Raw genomic sequence first — 26233 nt, 5'->3', positions numbered from 1 at the left:
GGCTAGAAATAAGATGCCCATATTTTACCATGAGGGGGGTTTTCCATTGGAACAACTTACCAAGGATTGTGGTGGGTCCCCATGACTTGGAGTCTTTAAATCATTGCTGGGCATCTCTCAGAGATCTGCTCTAGCTCAGCCACAAGCTGATGCTGTGGGAATCTCTGGGGGAGGTTTTCTGGCCTGTGCTCAAAAACAGGAGGTCAGACCAGATGTTCAGAATGGCCCCTTCAGGCCTTCAGCTGTGAACCTATGACTATTCTGCTAATGCTGGTCCATACAGAAACATAACCCTTTGTGGTTGACAAAGGTGTATGGCAGTGAGTTTAGCAAACTGTAGCCATAGATGGGTGAATAAGTTAGCTAGGGAAGCAGGGATGGCTGGGAATTTACCCTTCTGACATGGGAGTGCCCTGATTGGAAGAGGGTTTTGTGCTTGAAAGTGTGTGGCACACCCATGGGGAATGGTCACTGGACGTTTTTTCACTTGGTTTTATTAAATTATTGACAGTTTCCCCATTTCTCCTTTCAGGGGAAGGCAAGCACATCAGGCAGGTACTGTACATGCATTTGCCTTTTTCATTTCCCCTGACATTTCTGTTCGATGCACTGCAGCATTATTGCACTGAACAGCTGAGCTGAAAGATGACAAAGAATCTCTTTTCTTTAGAAGTGAAAATGTAAACATCCAGGAAGCCATTTCTACTCAACAGCAGGAGCTCACAGGTAAATGAACACCACTCTCATATTCAGCAGTTCCCACCTCAAGCGCTCACAACTCGTCAGTCAGGTCCCAATACATGACAAGACTGGATAAAAATATCACAAGATTTTGAACAAAAACAATTGTGCCACCTCGTTTTTGAACATTTAAGGACATTCCAGGCAACCCATTCCCCACTCCCTGCCCCCACAGTCTGTGTGTGCTCTTTCAGGATGCACAGCCAGTCTCAACAACACAGATACAAATGTGAGCATCTCCTGGAGTTGGGGCATTAGCTCAAATGGTGGATGTGGTGGTGGCTCTCCAGGTTGCGTTCGGACTGCACAGGTGGGGGTTGGTCACATACTGTCATGTGCAAATGCTCAGGCTGAGATCATGAGATTAGAGAGGCAGGATGGTCCAGTGGTTACAGAACTAGTCTGCTGTGCTACATTTGGGCTGTGGGACCTCGGGTGAGTCCCTTAGGGACAGATTATTATAGCTGTGCAGGTGCCTAAGGATGCAGCTTAGCGCCTAGGGCGATTTTTGGACATGCCCAGTTGCCAAACTCCCATTGATTTCAATAAGAGTTAGGTGCCTAGTTGCTTTTGAAAATCCTTCTAGGCGCCTATCTGAGTCTTTGGATGCCTCAATACCTTTAGAAAACCTGTCCTTCTGTGACTCTGGTGCCCATCTGTACAATGGGGATAGTAGTCGGGCTCTACCTCCCAGAGGGGTTGTGCGGATAGATACAGTAAAGATTGTGAGAAGCTCAGAGGTGATGGTAATGAGGGCCAGATAGCTACCTAAAACAGATTATGGCACCAACACCAGAAGAGTTCATTCTTCCCTCAGAGTATTCTGCTTAGTACCAGAGATATGTGTTTAATCCTAAAGAGATGTGGGCGACATTTTCAATACTGTTGTGATCAAGTTACATTTGTTTGGGTGACCCAAAATGTGGTTTGCAATAATTTAACTTCTGGGTGATTTTAGTTAAAACTGAATCTTAACTTTTAATTTCCACGACTCACTTCTCTTCTGCAAGATAATGTGATATTGACTCATTTCTCTTTGTTTTATTTTTAGACAAACTCCAGGCTGAGCTCAGTAAGTTCCATTCCCCCCAGTATCACCCTGTGTGACATTGTCTCCTGCTCAGCGTGTCAGTGTTCAGGGGAGTTCTCACCCCTCTGTCTGTGTTTGGTTGCAGGATGGAGAAGCGCCCAGCTCTACACAGGTACTGTACATACCACTGATGTTTTATCCATGGTGACACCCACCTCTCCCTGGGAGCTCTCTGCTCCTTTCCCTGCACAGAGCATTTTCCTATGACATTCAATAGGCTGGAAACAGCAATGTCACTGGGGGCAGATGGAAAGGGGCAGATAAAACCCAGGTTCATTGCAGAGCAGGGACCTGCCCCCTTTGGGAAAGGGCTGATTAGTGAGGAAATGCTGCGCCCTGGTATCACCTTTGCAGGGCGGTACCTGGGCTCTGCAGGATGGACATTTTTATCTGGCCATAATTGCACTGAACTGCCAAGCTCTCTCTTCCCAGCAGCAGGCTCAGACCAGGCTTTAGCCACAATTTCCTTCTAGCGTAACAGGCCCAGACAGGAGCTGTTCAGTGTCCCCCATGGAGGTGGGGTGAAGAAGGCCCTGTCCCTACTGCGAGGGCAGACAGGTTCTTATAACCAGCTTGTGATGCTCCCCTGACCCAGTTACAAGAAATTGTGCCCACACAGCAGCTTTTCTGTCTGAGAGCGGTGGCTGAGCTGTGTGTGTGTGTTTGCTCCCAGCCTGCTGCCTGACCGTGTGTGTCCTGGTGCATGCTGGGAGAGTCTGGGCAGCTCCAGCTCCAGGGGCTGTGTGCACATATTACAGCACCACTGGCTCAGGTGTCCATGCACCCCAGGGTGTCCTACCACACAGAGCTGGGAAGGAGGGGTGCGCCCAGGACAGTTACACAAACACCGTTAGGGGTCCTGTTAGGGTCACCACCTCTGCTGCACATACACCACCTGTCCCCCCACCCAGAGCAGTATGTCCCCATCCCACCCCTGGGAGAAGGCACCAACACCTGCAGGCTCCTGTTCGTTTGGCTGCCCCAGGCACCAACCTCACCAAGTAGGACATGGCACTAAATCTACCCCGCATACCCCTAGTGGTGACCCCCCACAGCTGGTACCTGAATGATGGCGAATGGGCCCTGCTGGCCCCGAGCTCCCCATCTCATCCACTGATCCCAAGCTGCCCCGTTCCCACAGCTCCCAGACACTCTGACCCATAACACTCTCTGTGCAGGTACTGCCACTCTGCAGCTCCCCTGCTACAGCCACTGACACACCCGACAGCAGGATCAGACCAAGCCCTTCCACTTTTAAATGGTCATAAAGGTTAGAGTTAGAGAGAAGTGACCAGGGGTGGGGCCTTGGGGGGAAAAGGCAGTACGGGAGAAGGGACAGTGTGAAGGCAGGTGCTCGGGGAGAAGGGGCAGTGCAGGGACAGGAGCTTGGGGCAAAAGGGTGGAGTGGGGTGGGGCCTTGGGGGGAAGGGGTGGCATGGGTGGGCAGGACCACGGTTCGGATTCCAGTGCCTCCTCTACTTCTAGGAAGCTCCTGTCACTCCCAGATCCTGATCCCAGGGGCCAGAGGCGCCAATTTTCTAATGTTCCAAGGGGTGCTCAACCCCCATGCTGTCCCAGGCCCCACTCCTACTCCACCCCTTCCTCCAAGGCCCCAACCCTGCCCTGCCCCTTCCCGCCCTGCTCCACCCCCACCCCACCTCTTCCCACCCTGTTCTGCCCCCTCCCCCATGTGCACCCTGCCGTTGCTCCTCCTCCTTACCCCAGTGCCTCCTGCAGGCCGCTGAACAGCTGATCACAGCAGCAGGAGGTGCTTGGAGGGAGGGGGAGGCATTGATCATTGGGGCCACTGGCGAGTGGAGGTGCTGAGGGGAGGGGGACGAGCTGATTGGTGGGCCTGCCGGTGCATGCTCAGCACCCACCATTTTCCCCAGATTTGGCATCTATGCACATCTGTGTATTTGCCAGGTGCGCAGAGCTCTCTAGCTGGAGACACTTTCACCCTGACTCAGGAATCGGTGCTGGGAGGCCCCACTGCCCAGGACGCTGAGGGCTCTCGCTCGCCTGCCCTGGGGGGTGAAGGGAGGGGCCCTAGGGCTGCTGTTCCCCATCCCAGGAATGGGGGGAAGGGGACGTGGACACAGACAATGTCTCCGCATGTGCTGTGAGGGGCAGACCCGGCTCCACCCTGGGCTTCAGAGCCTGAGCTCCAGCCTGAGCCTGAATGTCTACGTGGCTATTTTTAGTGCCAAAGAAGGAACCCTGCAAGCCTGAATCTGTCCACCCCATTCCAAGACTCGCTGCTGCAGGCTGTGTAGATGAACCCAAAGTGTCTCCAGAGTCTGGGTGTGAAAGTTCCCAACGTGTCTGACCCAGGGCTGGTTAATGGGAGCGAGGGGGGTGGCTGGCACAGTTGTTAGATGGAGACACCTGAGCTCCTGGGGCTCTGAGATGGTCTCGGTGACTGTTGTCCACTCAGGGAGACACCCAGGTGCAGCTGCAGAGGGTTTGTGCCGCTAGCATCGTCCATGACACAAATGGCTCTGGACAGAGAGTTCAGGCTGGAGCCAAGTCTCCATTTTCAATCTGATTTTGGGGCTAAGATCAGGGGCCCAGGAAGAATTTTTCTATCCAGGGCAAATTAAACAGCAGCTCTGCAGTGTTTCACAGCTGATGTCCTGAGCCTGGCCTGCCCGTAACTGTGTGTTTCTGGGGATGTTGACAGTCACTCACTGCAAGTCACTGGTATTTGGGCTCCTGAGTTACTCAGACAGGTTTGCAGTGGAGCTGGGTGAAATTTGGGTGCAAATAGTTTGTTTGCAGAAAAATTATATTTCAGGTCAACTGAAACTATTTGCCAATTCATGTTGAGTTTGCTGAACAGTTTCAATTAACAGAAAAAGATGCCACCTGCCGCTTCCCTTCTAGCCTTTAGCCCAGTGGCTGGGCCCTCAGCTGGGAGCCCCAGATTCAGTCCCACTGTGTATTGTGGGGAAGGAATTGGAATGTGAGTCTCACCACTCAGGTGAGGGCTCGAGCTGCTGGGCTCCAGGTGTCTGATGTGGGGCTCCCTCAATCTCTCCTGCTGAAGATGCCCCCTGTGTCTAAACACAGCCATGGATCCTAGACCAGAGCGTCGGAGTGAGAATGACTCTGCAGCCCAGTGGGTTGGGCCCCATCTTGGAGCCCAGAGTCCAGCTCCCCCTGTTCCAATGATCCTGTAATTATTGATCCATAACCACAGTGAGGGGAGGGATTATGACCCCTGACAGAGCAGTGTCTCAGCCATGTCGATGCCCCTGTGCAAACCCCTAGTGCAGAGGTGCTGCACGGGTATGAACTGGGAGTGTCCCCTGGTGCAGCTTCTTCCAGATGGAGGGGCAGGCTCATGTCTGAGGATTGGAAACATGTGAGAAGCAGAGACACACGCCGGGATCTGCCTGACAGTCCTGAGAGATTTGATTATCTGATTATTGTGTCTTTGTCCTGTGTGTGGGGATGGCACAGACCTGCTCTTAGTAACAAACCAACCACACGGCCCCAGACCAACAGAGATTCCCTGGGGCCTGCCCCCTTTGCCCCTCTACACCCATGGCACCTGCCCCTCCCTTAACCTTCCCTCTCCCCTGTGCTCCCTTGGCCCATGCCTCTACCCTCCACCTTGCCCCAGCCCCTCCTTTCAACCCCTTTCTGCTCCCCTTGGCCCCGACCCTGTGCCCCGACTTTGTCTCTCTGGCACGTGCCCCTCCCCTCCACCCACCTCTGCCCATCTAGAACTCCCCCTCCCTTTGTCCCCCTGACCTCCTGGCACCTGCCCCTCTCCCCCAAACACCCTCTGCACCCTGGAGCCCACCTATCACTTCACCCCTTTCTACTGTCTGCAGTCCAGCCGACAGCAATTCCAGGCCCTGGGGCACAGGGCCGGCTCCAGGGGGTTTGCCGCCCCAAGCAGCCAAAAAAAAAAAAAAAAAAAAAAAGCCCGCGATCGCAATTGCGATCTGTGGCAATTCAGCAGGAGGTCCTTTGCTCCTAGCGGGAGTAAGGGACCCTCTGCCGAATTGCCGCAGAATCCTTGAAAGTGCCGCCCCACTCCGGAGTTGCCGCCCCAAGCACCTGCTTGATAAGCTGGTGCCTGGAGCCGGCCCTGCTGGGGCAGAACAGTCAATGGGCCCCTACGCATGCACAAGCTGCACCCATGTGGACTCCATCTGCCTGACATTTGAGTGGTGCTGTGCCTGTGCTGGCCGGTGCCCAGCAAGCTGCTGGCTGCGCTGCTGGTTGCACTCTTCTGGCACAGCCAAGGCTTCCACATGCCCACCTGGTAGGGTTCTCAACTGTCTATTCTCACAAACCCAAAGACCCTTGCACCGCTCCTTCTCCGAGGCCCCACCCCACCCACTCCATTTCCCCTCCTTCCATTGCTAGCTCTCCCCTACCCTCACTCACTTTTACCAGGCTGAGACAGGCAGTTGGGGTGCAGAAGGATGGGGTGCAGGCTGTGTGAGGGAGTTTGGGGGTGTGATGGGGTGTGGGGTTGGGCTCTGGGAGGGAGTGCGGGGTGTGGGCTCTAGGTGAGTGGCTCTGGCAGCGGCTCCTAGGCGGTGGGGCCAGAGGGTCTCTGCATACTGCTGCCAGCAGGCAATGGGAGCTGTGGAGTCGGCGCTCGGGGCAGCACATGGAGACTGCCCCCACCAGGAGCCCTTTTACCTTGCCCAAGCCCCTGAGCAATTGCCCCCTTTGCCCCCGCATGGGCAGGCCTGACCCCCTGGCATCCACCTCTCCCTTTTCCCCCTCTGATTCCATGTCTCCCACCCTCCCGTTGCCCCCAGATGCCCCGCTGTGCCTGTCCTCGCCCCCGATTCCCACCCCACCCCTCGCCCTCCTCTGCTCTCCTGGCTCCCGGCCTTCTCCTCACCCCTATCCCTCCCCTCGCCTGCCTGTGCCCACCTCTCTTCTAGCCCCATTCTGATCCCCTTTGCCCCTCTGGAGTCCTCCTGTCTACTCACCCCGGCCTCTGCCCCACTGCTGTCAGCCCCTCCCCACCACCCTCCTTTTGTCTGCCCCCTGCTCAACCCCCCTCAATCCCCCTGGCACCTGCCCCTCCCATTGCTCCCTTCCTGCCTGGAGCCCACCCACCTCTGCACCACTATTCCCCCTCACCTCTGCCCCTGGTACCCACTCCTGTCCTCCCCCTTTCCCTCCTTTTGTTGCCCCTTCCTTTCCCTCCCCTTTGTCTCCCTAGCACCTGCCCCACCCCCTGCCCCTTTGGAATCCACCCCTTCCCTTGTCCCCTCTACCCCCTCCTGCCTTCCCCTCCCCTTGCCCCTTTTTAGCACTGGTGCCTGCCCCACCCCACACCCTACATCTGTCCCTCCAGTGCCCGCTTCTCCCCCACTCTGCCTCCTGGTGCTTGCCTCTTCCTTCTCCCACACTGACCCCATCCCCTTGCCCCCTGACACAAGCACTTCCCTCACCTCCTGCACTCTGGTGCCGGCCCCTTCCCTCACTCCTTCTACCCTCAGGGTCCTGCTCCTCTGCTCATGTTCCCGCAGCCCCCCTGGTCCCCACACCTCCCTTCACATCCATCTGTCCTAGGGCCTGCCCTTTTCCACACTCCTCTCTCTGATCCCTTGTGCTCACCTTCTTCCTCACCCCCCATTCTGCCCCCTGCCCTCCTTGCATCTGCCCTTCTGCTCCACTCCCCAAACCCTTCTGGGGTATGCTCCTTCCCACCATCTCCCTCTTGATGCCTGCCCCACCCCTCACTGCCTTTGTCCCCTGGTCACCTGCACCTTCCCCCTCCCCTCCTTTGCCCATCTCATGCCTGCCCCTTCCCTCATGCCCCTCTAGCCCCCTGGTGCCAACCTCTCCTTTTTCACCCCCTCTGACTCCCTGGTGCCTGCCCCACTCCTCATCCTCCCACCTTGGCACCTGTCCCTCCCATCAACTCCCATCTCCCAACTGTAGTCCACCCCCTCCTCATTTCTCCTGCCCCTTGGAGCCACTCCCACTCCTTTCCCTCCTGCTACCTGCCCCTTCCTTTACTTCTCTGTGCCCACTAGGGTCTGTCCCTTCATTCTTGGTCCCCACCCCTCCTCTCACCTCCTGAATCCTGCACTTCCTCACACACACTCCTGGTGCCTGCTCCTTCCCTTGCCCCCCATTGCTCTTGTGCCTATCCCTTCCCACAATGGTCTCTGCCCCTCCCCTTTCCTCTCCCAGCATCAACCTGTCCCTTCCCCATGCCTCTGCTGCCCTCCCCTCCCCCATCCACTGACACCTCTCCCTACACACCCTCCTCCTGTCATTCTCCTCAAGTTTGCTCTCATGGGCAGCTGGGGCCCTGACTCCCCTCAGCCAACAACCCCGCTGCCCAGTGATTAACAGGGGTGCAGGTTAATTTCCCTTTGAACCCAGTGACCAGCCCCTGCCCCCAGCCCTGATTCTGTGACTCTCTCCCCAGTAGACGTGACTCTGGATCCAGACACCGCAAATCCCTATCTCGTCCTGTCTGAGGATCGGAAACGTGTGAGAGACTCAGATACATGCCAGGATCTGCCTGACAACTCTGAGAGATTTGATCCTTGTGTCTGTGTCCTGGGCGCTGAGCAGTTCATTGGCGGGAGGCGTTACTGGGAGGTGGAGGTGGGAGACAAGCCTGACTGGGCTCTGGGGGTTTGTAGGGAATCTGTGAGCAGGAAGGGGAAGGTCACAGCATCACCTAGGAATGGATACTGGGTCGTGTGGCAGTGGTATGAGGAATACAAAGCTGGCACCTCCCCCGGGACCGTCCTCCACGTGAGAATCAGGCCCGGCCGGGTGGGGATTTTCCTGGACTATGAGGCAGGCGAGGTCTCGTTTTACAATGTGACTGACAGGTCCCATCTCTTCACTTTCACTGGCACCTTTTCCGGGACGCTCCGCCCTTTTTTCAGTCCTGGTGTCAGTGCTGGGGGTAAAAACTCGGCTCCCCTGATAATCTGCCCGGTCCCAGCTGAGGCTGGAGGGAATCTCTGTACCCGACTGTGACACCTGTACCCCTCCCAGCGCTGCTGCTCTTCCCACCCCCATGGTGGGGGCCAGTTACTGCAGCAACTGGACTTTCTGTGCTGACCAGACGCTGCCAGTTTCCCTTTTCAACTGGAGGTTCCAGTCAAAAACCAGACACCTGGGAACCCCCAGCCCCCACCTTTCCTGTCCCCTGCCCCAGGGGTAGCAGATGGGGGTGCATGGGGATCATTCACTCCTGTCAGAATTTTCTACCCCAGTGAAATCTCAATGTAAAATATGAAAGAAAAAAGATTATTTTAATTTAGAAAATATTATTGTAACAAGGTGTAAATACACGAATATTTTAATTTACATTTCAACAGTACTTCAAAAGCAAGCATCTAAACATATTTTTAGAAATGGAATTATTTACATTTAGTTTTTGATTCTTCTCTCAAATCTATAGTGAAGTTTAACTTCTCTAAATAACGTCATTTGTATTTCAACTGTGGAATTTCAAGGAATCCAAAATATTTATCTTGACAAAATAAACTATTAAATTGTCAGACTGGGTTGTTCAGTTACAATGTGCATGTGTCATAAACATCACAACTACACACATGTGCAGCTGCTCTCTCTCTCTACTCCCCCCCACCTTATTCTCTTTACTGGTTCTCTCTGAAAGGTAGGGCACATACACCCATCTGCTGCACTACAGTTTTGAAAATTAAGAGGTGAAAAAATGATAGAATTAATAAACAATATATTTAAGTTAACTCACTCAAGATTATATAATATTCTTCAAATTAATTCATGTGATTTTTAACTTTCTAGCTACATATAATTGGTAATCAAGATATGACCCTTCCTTTCTTTTTCTCACATCAATTAACAAAACACGGTCCCCAACCTCAAATTCTCTCTTCCTATGGATAGAAATCTTTACTACAATCTCCAGTTTTTGGTTTATTTTTCTTTAGAAATATTATTTGCAGGGAAAGTACTGTCAGTGTCCACTGTTGATTTCAATGTACTGCCAGGCTTTTCATTTTCTTGGTTATAAGGACACAACAAACGTAGTTTGATAAAGAAATAGAGATGGGGTTGTTTTCCTTTACTGAATCTTCACAAATTAACTTAATTGTATTCAAGATGCTGGCACTTAGTGACACATAACATGAAATTTGGTGAAGCTTTCTTGGGAAACTTTCTCAGCCATAAATCAGTCAAAAGGGTGATATTTTTGTTGTCATGTGAGGTTTAAAGTATAAAGAAAATAAAGTTCATCACAATTCCTCTGGGTTCTCTGTCCACCCCCTTCTGGAATGTTCTGTAAAAATAGTGACCAACTTGTCTAATTCCTTGGAACTAGTGATTGAACCTAATTTCTTGAAAAGCTAGCTGAGCAGAGACTGAGGGGAGGCACATCACAAGGCATTGCTAGGACTCCTTTTTGTTTTAAACATGATGCATTATGAATATTTTCAATGTCATAATTCAGTTTTGAAGGTTTATTCACAATATGCCATTCATGGCAGAGTGCCCTAAACTTACCTTGATTATTTGAAAATAAATACGCTAAAACAGAGGTCAGCAACCTTTCCGAAGTGGTGTGCCGAGTCTTCATTTATTCACTCTAATTTAAGGTTTCACGTGCCAATAATACATTTTAATGTTTTTAGAAGGTCTCTTTCTATAAGTCTTTAATACAGGGGTGGGCAAACTTTTTGGGCCAAGGGCCACATCTGGGTGGGTAAATTGTATGCAGGGCAGGGGTTTGGGGTGCGGGAGGGAGGGACTGCAGGGTGTGGGAGGGGGTGCAGTGTGCAGGAATGGACTCAGGGCAAGGGATTGGGGCAGAAGAGGGGTGCGGGGTGTATGAACAGGCTCAGGGCAGGGGGTTGGGGTGCATGGTGGTGCGGGGTGCAGGAGAGGGCTCAGGGCAGGGATTGGAGTGCAGGAGGGGGGTGAGGTGTATGAGGGGGCTCAGGGCAGGTGGTTGGGGTGCATGGGGGTGCAGGGTGCAGCAGGGAGCTCAGGGCAGGGAGTTGGGGTGCAGAAGGGATATGGGGTATACAAGGGGGCTCAGGGCAGGGGTTGGGGTGCAGGAGGGGTGCCAGTTGCAGGCAGGGGGCTTAGGGCAGGGAGTTGGGGGGGCGGGGTGCAGGAGGGATTTGGGCACCACTTACCTAAAATGGCTCCGGGGTGGCAACAGCGCACTCCCTGCTTGCCTATGTGCCTGGCCTCATGCCGCACCACTCCAGGAAGCGGCCGGAACCATGTCTCTGCACGCTGCCCTTGCCACGCCTCTAGGTACTTCCCCCAAAGTTCCCATTGGCTGCAGTTCCCTGTTCCCGGCCAATGGGAACTGCAGGGGGAGGTGCATGGAGGCAAGGGCAATGCATAGAGCACTCTGTCCCTGCCTCCCCCCCCACCCCCTCCGGCCCCAGGAACGTGGTGCCGGCCACTTCTGAGAGCGAAACAGGGTCCGCAGTGCCATGGGGGGCAATCTTGTGGGCCGGATCCAAAGCCCTGATGGGCCAGATTCGGCCTGTGGGCTGTAGTTTGCCCACCCCTGCTTTAATATGTAACTAAACTATTGTTGTATGTAAAGTAAATAAGGTTTTTAAAATGTTTAAGACACTTTATTTAAAATTAAATTAAAATGCAGAGCCCCCCGGATCGGTGGCAAGGACCCGGGCAATGTGAGTGCCACTTAAAATCAGCTCACATGCCACCTTTGGCACATGTGCCATAGGTTGCCTACCTCTGCCCTAAAATTATCTTTTGATGGGTTCATTTGTGTTTTTATCCAGTCTGTTGGCATCTAAGTGGCATGGGCTGCTGAGCTTTGTGTTTTTCCTAGTTTTTAATACAGGAAAATTTCTATCTAAAAATAGATAATTTCTCCCTAAAATTTCCTTCAGAAATATCTGCACTCACTGAATTATGTGTAATTACTGTGGTTCCTTATCCTATTTTATTGTGTTATTACATAGGAAAATATGTTAGCAAATAGGTTAATATGCAGCATGGTTTTTACTATCCGACAAAACATAAAAATTTGTTGTCACAACTTTTACAGCATTAAGTGTTATGAAGAGATTGCAGGCAACATTCATTTTTAAATTTCTAACTCTGAATGGGCTCCCCCATCAGTTCCTGCAACCCCTGGCTGGCAGACCTCTGTGTGAATTAAGCAGCAGGCCGTCTGCCAGGGAACCTCCACCAAGTGTCTTTATGACTTTTTATGGTGCATCACAACATAGCAGCAGTTACGTGGAGGCCCCTTCCTGTGCCCTGATTCAGACTTTTATACTGCTGCTTTCTGCTCAGTGCTGAGCTAGTGACCTCATCAGGCTCCCTACAGGTGCAAGTGACCCCCTCTGCCCTTCCAAACCCAAATGACTCAGTCCCTCCTACTCTAACTGCTCCCGGTGCCCTTGGTGTTCTCAGTGACCAGGGTGCTGGCTTCCAAAGGGCTCAGTTTGTAGCTGCTAACAGCCCCCGTCACATGGCCATGATGGTGTAGGTGACCATGTAGTGAAAATAACACTGCTCTACAGGCAAAATGCTTCTGAAATAAATGTAGTCAAACTTTACTAATACTGGGTCACTGAGAACGAAAATGATGCTTAAAATTGTTGATTGGCTCTAGTTTTCAAGACATGCTATTGGGTCAGTATATACGACTCTTGACTTGGGAATAGCGGAGGATAAGTGAGTTATAAAGGGAAGGGATCTCAATTTAAACCAGAAATGACTAAAATACATCTTTGACTGGATCTATGAATAAATCTATGACTCGGTTTGGACAGTACTTGCTTTTTAGGCAAAACAATGAATGATGCAATCTGAAGCTGGTATTGCGTCATACATGATATGAATTGCATCATGTTATTCCTAGAAGTCATGGATGATGCAATCATAACGAAGCTTACATCACTCTGCTGAACAAATTGCCCTATATCAGCTCTAGAAATCATACAGTGTGGTGCTCTCTTATTTGTCAGTGTTTGATTTTGCAAAGGGACACATTTCTGTTTAGTCAAAGTGAGCAGAGATGCCTCATACTTGTGTGAACAGTGCAGATAACTTCTGCTATGTTTGTGGTGAAGTGACTTTTGCATGACAAAAGCGCAGTATAACCACTATGGTTAAGAAAGCCTATCATCTTTATTTTGGCTGCAAAATTGGAGATCAGGACAAGAGGTGGGTCCCACACATATGCTGCAACACTTGTGCAACAAATCTTCGCCAGTGGTTGAACAGGAAAAGGAAATCTATGCCTTTTGCAGGAGAGAGCCAACAGATCATACCAGCAATTGTTACTTCTGCATGGTGCCTCCAGTTGGGAAAGGTGTGTCAAAGAAGAAAAAGTGGACTGTGCATTATCCAAACATTATTCCATCAGCTATACGCCCAGTACCCCATGGAGAACGACTGCCGGTTCCTGATGCACCAGAATCATTCTCACTTGAGTCAGACGAGGAAGAGGAAGAAGATGAAACTTCTGGTCTGAACCATCAATGTCACAGGACCCACATTTTCTCCCATCCTCCTCCTCTGAACCACACCTCATAACACAAGGTGAACTGAATGACCTTGTCAGGGATTTGGAACTACCCAAGAGTAAGGCAGAGCTGTTGGGCTCCAGACTACAGCAGTGGAATCTCCTGGCAGGTGATGTTAGGGTTTCCATGTTCCGTGACCGTCAAAAGGATCTTGTCCCATTCTTCTTCATGGAAAGTGATCTTGTAGCCTGCAACAACATTGATGGTGTGATGGCAGCCCTCAACATCATTCACGATCCAGATGAGTGGAGACTGTTCATTGATTCATCGAAGACGAGTCTTAAAGCTGTTTTACTGCATAATGGCAATGTTTTGCCATCAATTCCAGTTGGTCATGCAGTCCATATGAAGGAAACCTATGACAACATGAAACAACTTTTGAGGTGCATAAACTATGACCAACATCAGTGGCAGCTTTGTGGCGATTTGAAGGTTGTTGCTCTCTTGCTTGGTCTGCAGACTGGATACACAAAGTACTGCTGTTTTCTCTGTGAATGGAATAGTCGTGCAAGAGATTCCCACTACATCAAGAAAGATTGGCCACTCCGACAGTCATTGGAGCCTGGGAGGAAAAGTGTTCAGCATCCACCACTTGTTGAATCAAGGAAGATTTTGTTACCACCCTTACACATCAAGCTGGGTCTGATGAAGAACTTTGTCAAGGCCATTGACAAAACACAAGCAGCTTTCAAGTACCTCTGTGGAAAATTTCCAAGGTGAAGTGAAGCTAAGATAAAGGAAGGTGTCTTTGTTGGTCCTCAGATTCGTGAACTTCTTCGAGATGATGCATTTGACCATGCACTGCGTGGCAAGGAAAAGAAGGCATGGAAAGCCTTCCAGTTAGTGGCAATAAATTTTCTCGGAAACAACAAGGCAGACAACTACAGGTTTTTGGTGGAAAACCTCCTCAAGGCATACAAAAGCCTCGGTTGCAACATGTCACTAAAGATACATTTTTTGCACTCTCATCTAGATTTTTTTCCACCAAACTGCGGAGCAGTGAGCGACGAGCATGGCGAGCGATTTCACCAGGACATTGCAACAATGGAGAAATGCTATCAGGGCAAATGGAGCCCATCAATGCTTGCAGACTATTGCTGGACAGTGACAAGAGATGCTCCATTTAATGAATACAAGAGACAAGCCAAGAAGTGCCGAGTAGACACTGAATAGGACTAAACTATGTAAATAATAGTTTTTTGCCTTTTGTTTCATAATAAATTTTAGTTAGATCACCCTTTTGCTGATTTTTAAAGTGTTACATAAACAGGACAGGTGAAATATTATCATGTAAAGCAACCATAAACACATGAAAAGACCTAGGTTTACAATTTATGATTAAAACTCTACTATCTACACAATATAAATAAGACATAAAATGTAAAAACTTAAATAAATTAGAAACAGTAGCCAATCAGTTGTTTTAATTGTCATATTTGAATTCAGCACATCAAAATACATAATAAATAGCACATTTTATCTCTGAAGCAGACGATTTGTTAAAAATTGTAGACCAGTGTTATAAGAGTGGGTGGGTCAGATTCCGTGGCCTGTATTGTGCAGGAGGTCAGACTAGAGGATCATAATGGTCCCTTATGACCTTAAAGTCTGTGACCTCTCAGACCTCTGCAGTTCAGACCTGGTTTCCAGAGGGGCTAAGTTCACAAAGGCTCGACTGGCTGCAGTTGGAGTTTTGCTGATTCTGGTGACTCTGACATTCATCATTCAGAGGCTGACAGGTTTGTTTAGGGGATTGGTGAAACCCCATTGCTGACCAGAAGAAGGTCAGAGTCAAGTCTCTAGGACCTGAAGGTACATTTATCCTGCTGCAGGAAGTGGAGCTGGAGAGTGGAGATGTTATGTAAACGAGTCTGCATGATGGAGTTGGAGACTGAGGGATGGGACCTCCTTCCAGAAATGCTTCCAGGAGAACAGGTTTGAGGACATCTCTGGGGAGCCTCTTGCTAGGAAAAAAACAAGAGTGGCACATTGATGGAGATGTCTCTGTCCCAGGGATGGGGGAAGCTCCCAACCAGGCTATGCAGCAGGGATCCCATTTCTCCCCCCCCGCCCCGAGACCCATATGCCCAAAGAAGTAAATGGCTCTTACCTCCATGAGGGAGTGAGGTCTTCCCTCTCAGCCTCTTTGAGAACTAGCACTGCTTGGGTTCATAGGCCAAGGTGACCTGTCCCCACTGCTCCCTGAGGTGGCTCAGCTTCTGACTGCACCCATCTGGGAGGCTGTCACCCCCCCCAGGGCCTAGAAAACAGGTGCGGAGGAGGTTCCTATTCATGTTACCCTCTGAGAGCCCATAGAAGGGCCAAAGGAAGAATAAAGGGCAGGAGGTGAAGCAGGCCCTGAGCCTCTGGCCCATCCTCACCTCCTCAAATGTGGAGCTTCCTGCGCTTCAGCTGGGCAGACAGTCTGTAGCTCTGACACAAATGTTCTTCTGCACCATATGGGGCAGGGAGAGCTCTGCCTGGGAGCATGTGGAATGGGATGGGGGTCTGTCATAGATTTATTCCACACTTTGAACTTTAGCGTCCAAAAGATGGGGACCTGCGTGGATCCTTCTAAGCTTAAATCCTAGCTTAGATCTGGTTATGCTGCCACCAGCTGGAAATTCCAGTGTCTAGCACACTCCCTGTTCCCCCAAAACTTTCCCTGGGGAACACAGATCCAAACTTCTTGGATCTTAACACAAAGGGAAATAGCCCATTCCCCCACCGCCCCCTCCCTTAGCCGTCGGGAGAGATCACCTTGATTCAAACTCCTTGAATCAAACAAAGAGGGATTCCCTTTCCCCCCTCCTCTTCCCCTGAGATTCCAAACAAGGGAAGAAATCAATCAGGTTCTAAAAAAAAAAAACATTTTATTAAAAGAAAGAAAGAAAGTAACACTATCTCTGTAACACCAGGATGAAAAAATATACAGGGTCTAGCTTATAACCCTAGAGGGACTCCCCCCGCCTTTCTCAGAATAATCAAAGTAACAGCAAACAGAATTAAAGATATTTCTCCAGCAAACACACATTTGCAAATACAGAAATTAATTATAAGACTAATCCGCCTTTCTAATACTCACTATACTGAATAGAAGAAAATATTTCAGGAAGCTTGGAGAGCCTGGATATACGTCTGGCCCATCTTAGATCCAAAGAGAGAACAGCCCCCAAAACAAAGAACACAAACAAAGACTTCCCTCCACAGAGATTTGAAATTATCTTGTCCCTTGATTGGTCCTCTGGTCAGGTGTTCGTCAGGTTTACTGAGTTTGTTAACCCTTTGCAGGTAAAAGAGACCTTAACCCTTAACTATCTGTTTGTGACAGGGTCAGAGCAAGGAAAGAGGGGAGTGGTATGGGAGTGAGGGGAAGAGCTCATGCCCCAGATGAAGGAAGTTTGGGGTCAGAGGGAAGGACCCTGGTCCACAGAGAGGGGAGAGAGTTTCTGTCAGTGACAGGGGCCTCCATTTCCCCTTCCACTTGCCCCCCATTTACAGTGAGACAGAGCAGTACCTGCAGCAGGGAGCGGGAGTTGCTGAACATGGGAGGGGAACCTTTAAGGGCATCAGACAAGGCGCAAACCTTGCAGCGCCTCGGGCACCTGGTGCAAGTGCTGGATGATGCGGAGCTGGCACATCACCTTGGCTGTGACATCCTCCAGCTGCAGGGGAACGAGAAAATATCAGAGACTGAGACACTGCCCAGGAATCAGGGAGGATTAAGGGCACCTGGAACCAGCACCATTTCCACGCAGCAGCTGCTCATGTCTAAGTGGTGGATTCACCCTCCTGATCCCCAGGATGGAGGCTTGTTGTCCTCTCTAGTGACCTCCAGTGCCAACCCCTCTCCGTGTAGGGTTAGCTCCTGCCACCTCCCCCTCAGTGCCCCTGACAGCTGTTCCACCTCCAACCCACCTGGGGACACCGCTCAAGTTCGTAGAACTCTCTCCTCCACCCCGACCTCCATCCCCACCCAGGTAGGGCAGGGAGGGGGGCAGGAGGGATTCTGGCAGCAGTGAAGTGGGATGGGGGGAGGTTGAGACCTTTCCCCAAGTCACTCCAGTGACAAATGCTGAAGCCACAGGATGGCAGCCCTGGTGAATGGGGCAGGTCAGCAGCCCCTACTGACTGAATCCTCCCATTATCTCTAGAGCGGGTCCAGCCCTACCAGCAGCAGGACAAGCTTCCCCCACCCATGTGCCTCAGAACTGCCTGGCCAGTCGCCATCACCCATCAGTCCTTGGCCTCCCAGGCTGCCAGTGATGGGAGCAACTCTGCGTGGTGGCTCGGGTGACATAGACACTAGGCCATGGGGAAATGGGTGCAGCTCTGTGGGGCAGGAAAGGTTCACAAAGGGCACTTAGGGGACTCTCCTGCCCTTCCCAGGAGTGATAACAGAGCATCAAGAAAACAAGTCCATGAAGTCCACAAGTCCCCACTAGGCTCTTTGCTCCCAGGCCAGCCAATGGTGATAGGATGGGAATGAGGCCTGGGCCCCGCCCCAATCTCCTGAGTCTAATGCAGCTGCTCACCTTGTCCCCCATCAGCTGCTGGGCTTCCCCCAGGATGGAGTATGTGAGGAGCAGCCCAGCCTGGCTGACACGCAGCAGGGGGTCGTGGATCGCCAGCATTGCTGTCTGGAGGAAGTATTTTCTCTGCCCCTCAGAGAAGAATTTTCCAAAGACCCAAAGGCTTTAGCAGATTGCCCAGAGCCAGCCTCCAAGCCCTGGAGATAGAATGGCCTCAGCATCTGGTTCCCCAAAGGGAGGGTAAGAGAGCTGCTGTAGCCAAGGTAGTTCATTCCCCAGGGTGCAGGGAATTAAACAAGGGTCTGATCAAGCAATAGTGACTGACTGACCTAGTGCTTTCCTCTCACATACTTGGGGATCAGCCAGGGGGACAAGGAGCAGAGAGACACCCAGAGCCATAATCCTCTATTAACTCACCCACCTGGGGATTCTGCTTATGCCACGTAGCAACGGCTCCATGTAACACACTCAAATCACGGCAACTAGCCAGGTTCCAATGTGGGACCTTTAGCACCAGCCTGTCCCACTGGGTGCTGGATGAGGAACTCTGAGCTGGAAATAAGGAGGGGGCTCTTCTTCTGTCTCCAGGAGGCATCCACTGCAGGGACCCCAGCCAGCCCCACTCCCTGAGCTGTGTCATGCCCTGCCACAGTGTCCTTACCTCCCCCACCCTGGCAGTGTTCTTATAGCCCAGGAGCTCTCCTGGTGCCAGTCGTGGCACCACAAATCTTCTGCCTCGTGTATGGTCAGCCCTGGAAGAGAGAGAGAGAGAGAGAGAGAGAGAGAGACACTTTGATCATTCTGGTTGCAGTTTCTGTGTCCTTCCAATCCCATTGGTGGCTGCACAGTGGAGTGGAGAAGAACAGATGCAGAGAGAGACTTGTCCTCCAGTTGGGGTCAGTCTGAGAGAAATTGTCTGGGGTCCCATTATCCACCTGTGGTCGCTCTCAGTCCCCTATTGGGTTCCGTGTGCCAGCGGGTTCCTTACCCCTCTGTTGGAGCAGCAGCTGGTACAGCCGGTAAGTCCCCTCCCTGGCCTGCTGGCTGATGTCCTTGTCCGGGTCACTGACAAACAGAGCCAGCTGTGCCACATGGTGACCCATCCTAGGGAACTCTGCTGAGATCTAATGGAAGGGAGAGGAGAGGGGACTCCATCAGCATTTTCCTGTCAGATCCCTGTCGCCCCAGGGCCAGAAGGCTCCTTCCCCTTAGCCCCTCTGCAGGAGATGCTGGGGGAGAGGAGCCTGAGATAGACCCTTCATTTGCTCTGCTGCCAAGGGAGCCAGGAGCTGCTTTGGGATGCCAAGCAGGGGCTGGAGCATGGTCCCCTTAAAGGCCCAGGGACAAGACTTAACCAGGACAAGAAGAACTTGACTCAAGCCTATCTCATTCCCTGCTCTGACTCTGCCTCCCCAAGAGGAACACTCTGAACCCACAGCCCCTGCACCAGCAGATCCTACAGCCCATTGGAGCCAGCCCACCTACACCTGGAGTCAGAAGCTGGGCTGAAAGGTCACTTACGTCAAACTCAGGGAGGGTGACTGCATATCTGAGCAGGGCCGTGCTGCTCCTAATGGCCCTGGCTCTCTCCTGGGATACCCTGGACACGATCCAGAGGTTGACATGCTGTGGGGAAAGGAGGCAGGTCAGGATCAATGGGCAGGGGGTGCTTTGCAAATGAGCCCCACCCACCCCAGCCCCAGGCTCCCGAGACATTATGCACGGGGGGAATAGCTGAGTCATTGATCACAGAGCTTTAGAAGGGGATTCTTTCCCCCAGGATGCAGCTTGTATCTTGCAGGTCACAACATGTGAGGGTCTCTCTAGACTGCGACAAGGTTCGGTGTCGGGGCTGGTCCCATCCTCCCAGAACTCCTGATTCCTGAACAGTTCACCAGAAAGGAGACTGAACCCTCACCCTTCCCTGCTACTAAAATCCTTGGTGGGATGTAAGGAGTCACTGAGAGCACAATCCCCCCAGGAATTTCAGATCACATCAGAGAGAAGGGCTGATTCCCTGGGGTCCTCCTGTTTCTCTAGGAAGGAGCATGTGCCTCTTCTCTGAGAACCAGCTCCGGAATCTCATGGGATGTGTGTCTTGGGGGTGGGGGGTGGGAGAAGGTTAGGTTTTCAGACTCTCACTCCCCAAGACAGCCAGGGACCCTGTGGTTAGTATTCAACAGAACCAGGCAGAGATCTGGCTTGAAGTCCCAGCTCCTTCCTCTGTCCCTTAAGAAAGCAGGACCTCACACCGCATTGCACTGACCTCCCCAACCAAGGACGCCCCACTGGGGAGCCAGCTAGGAGGACAGAGTAGAAAATGGACCTTCCAGTCTCTCCTTACCAGTCCCCCAAAGAGTTAAGGTAAAACTGGTTCCCACTCCTCCTTATGGGGCTCACCTCCAAGATGGAGTGGAGCCTGTCTGCGTCTGGGGACTCTGCCAGCAGGTTCCCCAGCATGGCATCCAGGAGCTCTGGCATGACTTTGTGCAGAGCCTACAAAGCATGGCTCCGAGTTAGGGAAACTGGGCCTACGCCTGCCACAGGATGGGAAAAGTGGTCTCTGGGAAGCACTGGTGAGACCCCCAAACACATATCCTGGCCTCTCTCATTCACATCCCACTGCAGGCAATTAGCAAGGATTGATTACACCTGGATCTTTGATCCATGAGCCTAGCAGGTCTCTGCAGAGGGCCTTGTATGCAGAAGAGGATAAAACAGACAAGTTGCGATGGATGGAAGCTGGATTGCTGGGCAAAACATGGCATATGAAAGAAAGAAAGAAAGAAAGAAAGAAAGAAAGAAAGAAAGAAAGAAAGAAAGAAATCCCCCAGGGAGGTGTAATCCTCTGGAGGGAAGGATCCAACCCTGCAGCTTGTTCCATCTCTGCCTACCCCACCCCTAAATCTGGAGCTCCAGCAAATCAAGGGAGCAGGGACCAAGGACCACTCTGGAAGAGGAGGAGGATGTAGGAGGAGGATGTACCTGGATGCTGATGGTGTCCTTCTCCATGCCCAGGGTGAAGACGGAGCAAAGGGCAGATTGCAAGAGGTGGGTCTCTAGGTCAGGCTCAAGGGCTGGATTCATGGTGCTGGCAAGAGAGAGGAGCTGGTATTAGACTGTGCAGTAATGGGGGTGGGACTGTCGCCAACACAGACACGAAACCACAGGGATATAGGCACAGGCTGGCAAGAATGGAAACTGAGGCACTGAGCTAGAGAATGACAAGGCCAAGGCGTCACAGACAGACAGTGGCAGGACAGGAATAGCGCCTGTTCCCTGGAGCCTGCTGCCCCTCCTGTATCTGAGCCCAGGAGTGAGCCCCTCCCCAAGGCCCCTGCAATGTTAGTGGAGTGAAAAGAACGGCCCAGCCAGGAGAGAGTGAACCTCCCCACCCCACCAGCTCTGCCAGAGGAGCCACTCCTGGGAGGTGACCTGGGAGTGGGAGGGACAGTGACTCTCAGCCTTGGGCCTGAGTAGCACTGGGGTTAGGGGAGCCAGCCGGGGCGGGGGGGGGTGCTGTATCAGTACCTGAGGTTGCCCACTGCAACCAGGGAGTTGGCGAGGATGGCGCTGGGTGGAGAGTCTTTAGGAAGCTCCTCAATGAGCTCCTGTGAGACGCAAAGGAGACAAAGGAGCGTGAGAGATTCGGGCCCTACTGACACCTCCCAATGAGGAGATTACACAGCCAGTGCCCCACATGGCCAGCAGGATCCCCCACTACCTCCTGTTCCTCCCATTTCTTCCTGCCCATCAAACTGGTCCCCCTTCCATGATTCCTGCCCAGCTCAGTCCCAATCACCTTCTTTCCTCCTCCCTGTCAAAACTGCCCCCATTCAGCACCATCCCAACTACCGAGCTGGGACCATGTTATTCCTTGCATTGTGGGGACCTGCCTATTGTCCAAATCCCCCATGAATCCTACACAAGCAGGATCAGGAACTGGGACAGTGCCTGTCGTGGGAGGAGACCTCGGCTGTTGAGGGACAAACACCCCCATCTTGGGGGTCCCACATCATGGATGTAAAAGGGCACCATTAGGGATGGTGGATCATCAGGGACAAGCCCCTCGGCAGGGGGTGGGGATGCTGGTAAGGGACAGGACAATCTTGGTTACAGCCCAGGTGGGGAACATTTGTACCTTTTCTCTGCACTGGAGCTGATCTCTGATGACCTTGAGAGCAGCTTCATCTTTGGCCATGTCCAGCCCTTCTTCCTCCTCTGAATCCCTGGGGGTCTCTGCACCAGGGAGAGAAGGTAACAGGGTGATGCCTGCTGCCACTTGGGGGAAGGACAGGGGCGTGGTGGGGAGAGCAGGATTAAAGACCCCCCCTTCCCACCTCAGGCACTCAGGGGATATCAGGCCCCACACCTCCCTCTCAGGGATGCCTTCAGCCCCCAACAGCTTTAGAAGCCCATAGCAGAGAGCCCCCCTCCACTGTCCAGGACTCCATGGGAGGTGCCGACTCCCCCAGCCCCAGAGCATCAAGGGATAAAGTGGGAGCAGCTCTTAATGTCCCCCACCCCCAGTTCCCCTTGCTGCAGGGGCAGCTGTGTGACTGCTGCTGGTGTCAGTGGGGTTCACGTGGCTCAGGCCAGACACCTGGGCTGGGGACCCCCCCCCCGCCATGTCACTGGGAGAGTGTCTGGGCCCAGGGTGTTCACATCCCCGTCCTCACCCCTCCCTGAGCCCAGCCTGGCTCCTCACCTGGAACAAAGCAGCAGCGTCCATCGGCGTCGCTGCTGCCAGAGTCCCAGGCGCTGCTGCTGCCCCATGCTGAGCTGCTGGTGCTGGGACAGGGATCTTCCACCTCCTGGCCTGAGGGGGCTGGAAGGTCCTCAGTGACCGGGCAGGGCAATGCCTCCTGTTGGGAATGAGGGCTGGGCTCCTGGGGCCGCTGCTGCCCACACAACAAGCCCCAGAGCCTCCCTGCCCGGAGCCCCTCCTGGGCTGGGTCCTGTCTGCAAAACCCCATCCTAAGCCAGCTCCATCTGGGCCTGGTCGAGGCCTCTCCCAGCTCCGTGCCTGCACCAGGAGCTGGTTTTGTTCACCAGAAGGCTGGGCACTTCCGCCTTCTGGCCTGGATGGGAGCTGCTTCCCTCAGGCTCTGGGGCCACCTGCAGAGCCTTCTTCCTGAACATCCTCAGGAGCCTGGCCAGTCTGGAATCGAGCGGGGAGCAGGTGTGAGTCTGGGGTTAAGGCAGCCTTTCACTCATGGGCCTTTTCGGTCCCTCCTCAGCCCTGCTCCAACCAGAGCAGCCCCTTCTCTCCCCACAGGAGTGCAGGGAGTGCAAGCTACACACACTGCCAGGAGTTCATTGCATGAGCTGCTCCCAATGTTCCCCCTCCTAATCCCTGCTGCTGTTGCAATATCCAGGAAGTCTCATCCTTTTAGAGCAATGGGGTCATTCCCAAAGACCATCGGTTACTTTGGACAATCAGCCCCCTCCTGTCGTCCAAGGCCACACTCCCCTGCCCAGACTAGAGAAGGAACAGAACCCAGGAGTCCAGACTTGTCCTGGGAAGCCATTCCCCACGTCAAAGTCACAAAGTCCCAAGGCACAGGAAGACCAGGGCCCTCCTCATTCCCCATTGATTTCCATGCTCAGCAACTCACAGGGTCTGGCCCATCTCAAAGACTCTTAGTCTGGGGAACAGTTTCCCACAAGGGAAGGACTGGGAGCCCCCATTGCTGGGACCTTTCTAAACAAACTGGAGACAGCTCTGGAGAAGCCTTTGCCCAGTCGGAGAGTGAGGGGCTCTGGGGGCTGTTTGCAAATGAAACCCCCTTTGGAGATGTTCTCTCCCCCTCTTTCTGCCTCTCCCCAGACAGACGGGGGAAGCCACCGAGGAATCGTAATGCCACTCACTTGCTCTAGGTGATGGTATGATGGATGGTGGATGTTCAGGGTCAGCAGATGTCCCTCGCCCTCCTCCTCACTCTCCAAGCCCAAGGCAGGCTGGTGAGGGTGGTGACCTGAGGAGTTACCCTGCCCAGCCAGCAGGCAGGGTGATGACTCTAGGGTGATCGAATGGCTGTGAAAAGAAGAGTCTGTCTTATTGCCAAGGGAGGGAGAAAGTCAGGCAGCAGCAGCGGGGTGCAGAACACTGCCCTAGTGTGGAGGTGACAGCGGCTCCAGGATCCTGACATCCCAGCACTTTACACACCTTCCTGGAGCCTCCCAACCCTCCTGGGCTGTAGCCATGGGACCCCAACCCTACTTCTGGCAAATGGGCCTCAGTTACCGGCTCAGGGTCACACCGAGTGTCAGAGCCATGGATGGACCCCTTCACCAACCACTGCTGCACACTCCCTCCCACAGCTGGCAATTGCAACCAGGCCCTAATGTCCGGTCCCCCTGCCTTTGAGAGGGAGTGTCACTCCTGCTTCCATTGCTGCCTATTGATCTGTGGGACTGGGCAAGTTGCTCCCCCTCTCTATGGCTCTCTGGGACTCACATTCCAAATGGGCTTTAAAAAAGACAATGGTTAAAGTTTGGCCCCAACTATTTCTTGGTTCTCTACACTAGCCATTTTAGCAAAGTTTAGAATTCTTGATGCTCAACGCCTGGAAACGTCCCTTTCTCCTTCGCAGACAGCGTGAGCCTCCCTCCTCACCCAGGCTCACTGCTGCCTGGAGTTAGAGAATTGACCCTATTCCCATTGGACCTACCCAAGGAGTCACACAGCAAAGCGGTGACAGAGCCAGAAAGAGAAGCCAACAGGGATAGGGCCCAGGAAATAAGGGGTGAAAATTTTAATGGGAACCATTTTCTGTCAGAAAATCCATTCAGACTAAACCACTTTGTTTCTTGAAAACATAAGACGTAGGATAAAAATTCTTTGCAAACAAATATTTGTTTGCAAAACAAGAGCATCTCCTGTTTGTCACAGTGCATTAAACTGTCTCGTCATACACAAAGAGGAGACACTGTGATCTAGAAAGTTAGATGAGATTCTTCAGTCTGAAGTAAGTAGTTGCTGGTCTTAACAATTTCAAAAGAATAAAATACCAATCAAATAGAATATGATGTCATAATCTGATATGGTTCAATGTGATAGGACACCTATTCTGCACTGCTACTAGTGACACTCTTCAATGGATCCCCATCATCCACCCATCGCGAGGTAGGTGGGAGAGGATTGTTATTCGTACTTGACAGAAGGAGAAACTAAGGCGGAGATAGGAGCAGTGACTTGTCTTAGCTGATGCAGCCAGTCAGTAGCAGAGTTGCTCTCAAATGAGCTACAGACCGACAATTGTTCATAGTAATTATTCAGTAAGTATTTTAGAAGAATTGGAATGTTAGAGAGGATCGTGAACTGCTCCGAGACAATGAATGGAGAGAAGCATCAACATTGGTCAAACATATAACTGGTTGTGACTTATTTGCTTGGTCATAAAAGAGAACAACAAAGACCAAAGTTTCCTCCCTGTCAATAGCCCCCTCCTCAGCCAATCAAGGTTGAGAGTTTGAGGGGTGGGAGGCTAAGGGTTCTCATCAAATAGCCCAAAGAATGGTACAGGTCACCACCGAAGGGATCAGTCTCGGAGCACTATTCCAGTCTCACCTCTCTGTTAGGGCCTCTCACAAACCCCCCACCACCCGGCTCCCACTGCACACACAGAGCTCCTGGTGGTGGGAGGAGAGCAGAGGAAAAGGACAAAGGAAGCAAGAAGAGAAAGGTAGGAGGGACAGAGGAAAAGGGAAAACAAAAAGGAGAAACCCCAATCTTCCCAGTGATTCTAAGGGACAAGTCCTATGGTTACCACCTCAATCTAGTGTTTTCCATTCCTAGAATTCAGCCGGCACCTGATGGATGAGACTGAACAGATTTCAAACCTCTCGGAGGCTCTTACCTTCTATACAGGGACATCTGTTTTCTAGCAAAATCAAGAAAAGAAAAGAAGAAAACTCCAAAGAGGGTCCTCCTTGCGCTCCCGTACGTGAAAGTGAATTCTCTCTCAGTCCTCAAGGAGACACCTCGAGAAGGAGATGTGCTGAAGCAAAGCCACTGAGATCTCCAAGGTTGCCCCTGTCCAGCACCCCTGTCCTGCCTGGCTGATGTCAAGATCTCTCTGTGAGATCATCGCCTCCCTACCACCTTTGTCCAATAGGCTGAGGTCCTGACAAAGGCCCTTGTGATGTCACTGCCACACCCACCCCTTCCCTGCAGTGCTGACTCTTCATTGTGGGGATGACACCGACTACACAGTAGAACACGAGAGGCTCTTCCCCAGGCTGCAATCAGGTTTTCATAAGTTAGTAGACTTTATGGCCAGAAGAATCATTAGAGCATTTAATCTGATCCCCTGCATATCCTAAGGCCTCCTGTATGTCAGAAA

General features: G+C 52.2%; 1 protein-coding gene and 1 long non-coding RNA gene across 2 annotated transcripts in view; one reads left to right on the top strand and one right to left on the bottom strand.

The window, feature by feature from the left end:
* The window catches only part of LOC120393123 (zinc finger protein RFP-like), a 209827-nt gene that overhangs the window by 38457 nt on the left and 145137 nt on the right, over positions 1–26233 (top strand). The window lies entirely within an intron of this gene.
* LOC120393138 overlaps positions 18929–26233 on the bottom strand; it is a 124241-nt gene continuing 116936 nt past the window's right edge. The window contains exons 2-3 of the long non-coding RNA XR_005591919.1: positions 20286–20381; positions 18929–19009 (exon numbers count right to left, since the gene is read on the bottom strand). This is a non-coding gene — a long non-coding RNA (uncharacterized LOC120393138). The remainder of the gene's footprint in view (positions 19010–20285; positions 20382–26233) is intronic.

The sequence above is a fragment of the Mauremys reevesii genome, unplaced genomic scaffold (genome assembly GCF_016161935.1).
Source record: "Mauremys reevesii isolate NIE-2019 unplaced genomic scaffold, ASM1616193v1 Contig15, whole genome shotgun sequence".
In the NCBI taxonomy this organism is placed as follows: domain Eukaryota; kingdom Metazoa; phylum Chordata; order Testudines; family Geoemydidae; genus Mauremys; species Mauremys reevesii.
Note: the sequence above shows the minus strand (reverse complement) of the source record. Positions and strands in the feature narration are given on the sequence as shown.